This window comes from Bos mutus, chromosome 9, assembly GCF_027580195.1.
Source record: "Bos mutus isolate GX-2022 chromosome 9, NWIPB_WYAK_1.1, whole genome shotgun sequence".
NCBI lineage: Eukaryota > Metazoa > Chordata > Mammalia > Artiodactyla > Bovidae > Bos > Bos mutus.
Genome location: NC_091625.1, coordinates 16301881 through 16305574, shown reverse-complemented (window position 1 = coordinate 16305574; position 3694 = coordinate 16301881). Strand labels below are relative to the sequence as shown.

The 3694-nt window shown below is 36.2% G+C and overlaps 1 non-coding gene across 1 annotated transcript; it reads right to left on the bottom strand.

Moving 5' to 3' along the window:
- Positions 1 to 2972: 2972 nt before the first annotated feature.
- On the bottom strand, positions 2973 to 3045 carry TRNAG-CCC (transfer RNA glycine (anticodon CCC)). Its single transcript has one exon. It is a non-coding gene; the product is annotated as a tRNA-Gly (tRNA).
- Between the last annotated feature and the right edge of the window lie 649 nt (positions 3046 to 3694).

Sequence of the window (3694 nt, the reverse complement as noted above, 5' to 3'; positions counted from 1 at the left end):
CGGAGTACAAAACAAGGAGGCTTACCAAAGCAAAAGTCACAAGATTACAGTTAGTTATTTAGTTATTTGAGTTGTTTATCAAGAATTATAATTTAAATTGGCAAGAAGTAAAGGTGCTTGAGGTTAGGGTTCATTGGAGTCTGAGATAGATGCATAATTACAAGAGGAGAACTTAAGACTTTTGGCTGGTGGTGTTCTAAATACGGCTGGTGGCGTCCTTGGGTCTCATGCAGTTCAAACAAACTTAAATTGTCAGTGGTGCAGAGACAAGTCTGAGACCAGAATCTCTATGGCCACCTGATTCCTTTTTTTAACACCTGAACTGTGATTACTTCATTATAATTTCAATTTGCTATCAGGGTCTAACTTTGATTTTGTGTATCACTGAGTGTTTCACTGTCCTTCCCAGCCTAATTCAGATACTCAGCTGAAATAATTCATCTTTATCCCCACCCCAAACTCTGCTCATTGGCTCTAAAATGTTCACAATCCGATCCCAGTCTCATGAGGCCTTAGCTATATTTCCACATTCCATTTCAACACTGAATCATAGTGATTTTCCATTATGCTACTGACTTGCATTTGCAACTAGAGACTTTTGAGAAGATTCTTCTTCCTCAAGTCCTCACAGTATTGGTAAGGGAGAATTAAGAGGGTAGAACTACTTCTAAAAATTAAATATTTAAATGTTACTCAATTGTAGAAAGCAATGGATTAGTCAGATTCAAGTACAAAATGTCTTTTCTTTTTTCTTTTTAGATCTAAGTGTTAATTATGACCCCAGGGCAAAAATAATACTCTTTTGACAGCAGCTATTGTCTGCAAAAGATGCTTTTGAAACATACACAACAGGTGAAGCAGTTGAAGGGAAGCAGTTGAAGACCTTGGACATTTATTTAAATGAGTTTAGCTTTCCCAAGTTGGATCTGCTTCAGAAATAGGTAGTACATGTTTGTGCAGAGATCACATGATCTGAAGTGTGCCAGCTGGAAAGAACCTCCAGTAGTAGCTACTGTCTTAAATTCTAAAATTGGAGTTCTGTTTTGGAATATGAAGACATTTGATTCTCTATTAAAATATCTTCCCTACTTCCACCTCTGTCCCATGAGTACCACCCTAATTTATTTGAGTAGCGTGCTTATGTGCTCGTGCTCAGTCAATCAGTCTTGTCTGACTCTTTGCGATTCTATGGACTGTAGCCTGCCAGGCTCCTGCATCCTTGAGATTCTCCAGGCAAGAAAACTGGAGTGGGTTGTCATGACCTCCACCAGAGGATCTTCCCAACCCAGGGATCGAACTCACATCACCTGTGTCTCCTGCATTGGCAGTCAGATGCTTTACCTCTGATCCACTTGGGAAGCCATATTATAGTAATACCCTCTCAATAATTAGTTTAAAATAATATTTTAAATGTTGACATCTTAAGTAAAAGAACATTTTGAATGAACATCATTGTGTTTCTCAGATTGAACCTGTAATATGGCTAATTTTTAATTTTGATAAAGTACTGATATTCTTATTTTTGCTATCATTAATGGAAAAAGCTCTTATTTGGAGCTTTTTTCAAATACATTTTGAAATATTGTAATAGACTTATATAATTAGTCAAACTGTTAGAACCATTCTTCTGTAAAGAAAAAACACTTAAACTTATTTTTTCAGTGTACTTTGGAAAGTAATGTTAAAATAAAAGTCAAAAGACAACAGAATCATTCATTTGGTGTTTATATTACTGCTATCCTGCTGTAGTTATAGAGCTCCTATAAAGTTTTATTTGCAGGCTATGAAGATAGAGTGAGGCATAATGAAATTATACTAACGGAAAGTCTGTTCAAAACTAAATGTTTAATTACCAGAAAGTCAAAACTTAGTTAGACTATGCCAAATTAGACATCTTCTATCATCAAGATGAAGAGAATGTGGGAGACAAAACAGTACTAAACACATTTGTGATTTTATGTTCTTCCTCAAGACACAAAACAGAATGCTCAGTTGTGAAGCAGCGAGACAGCCTGCTAATTTTATAATGATAGACCCTAAGAATAAGCAACAATCATTCTCTTTTTCATTGTCTAACTGCTGACTCAAAGTCACCCCTCAAAAAAATCACTTAACTTTATTTATAGTTGCCAAAACTTGGAAGCACTTAACATAAAAATAATGAATGGATCTGGGATGGCCGAATGGAACATCTTGCCTAGATTTCTGTATTCCAATGCACATCATGTTGCTAAAGAGAGCTTGACTTAATAATTGCAAGAAGGGATTTAGTTCAAGTTCACAGAAATATTCTCATTGTCCCACCATCATATGTATGTGCTTTTTGACATAGATGACTTCTGCTCATCATTTAGAATTCAATATTTTGCTTGTATCCATTAATGGCTCCTTGAAAATCCTAACCTCTTGCCATATGTGAAGGGATTAGATCTCACTCAGTATTTTATTACATGTAAAACTATTCTCTTTATAGGTTCTGTAATGAAACAAAAAAACTTACCTAGCTAACACTTAAAAAATATGGAGTGATTTTAACATAAAAGATACTTGGAAAAATAGAAACTTTATACACATTTAACAAAAATAACATTGTCATTATTAACTACATGGGTTTTAAGAGCTTAATCTTCCCAATGGTCCAAAGTCACATTAGCTTCTGGAATATAACCAAGGGTAGTAATTGAGGTTTAATGTTCTATCAAAGAAGCATCAAGGGCCTCATTTCCTTGATTCCAAGGTCACTAATTAGTGATTTGTTTTTGTTTGTGGTTGGTGGGAACGTTCAGGAGAATAAGCTCAATTTAATAGTTTATGAAGAATTGGAAGACTATTACTCAAAATGATATTTTCTTTTTTTTTTCTTTTTATTTGATTGTACCAAGTCTTAGTTTCAGCACTCAGAATATTCGTTATCCTGTGCAGGATCTTCACTGAGGCATGCAGAATCTTTGGTTGTGAAATGTGGGATCTAGTTCCCTGACCAGGGATTGAACCTAGATCCTCTGCATTGGGAGTACAGAGTCTTAGCCCCTGGACCACCAGGGAAACCCCAAAACGACATTTTCAGTAGTTTTACTAAACTACTGCTAGTTATACTAGTAGTTATACTAAACTACTGAAAACTATACTAGTTTAGTAGTTATACTAAAATACTGAAAATATATAATTGGTGGTGGTGGTGTTTTAGTTGTTGAGCCGTGTCTGACTCTTACAACCCCATGGACTGCAGCCTGCCAGGCTCCTCTGCCCATGGAATTATCCAGGCAAAAATCAAGAATACTGGAGCAGGTTGACATTTCCTCTCCATAGGTTCTTCCCAACTGAGGGATCGAAACTGCAGCTCCTCCACTGGCGGACTGGCAGGCAGATTCTTCACCACTGAACCTCCTGGGAAGTCCCAAGGGAATATTACTCAACACTAAAGAGAAAGGGAGTATCAAGCCATGAAAAGACATGGGAAATGAAGTCAGTCTGAAAAGGCTACAGACTGTATGATTATAACAATATGCCATTCTAATAAAGGCAACACTACAGAGACCATAAAGAGATGAGTGGTTGGCAGAGGCTAGAGGGGAAGAAGGGATGGATAGGCAGAATATAGATGATATTTTTTAAGATATTGAAATTATTGTGCATAATACTATAGTGATGGATACATGCCATTATACATTTGTCATAATCCATAGAGTGTATA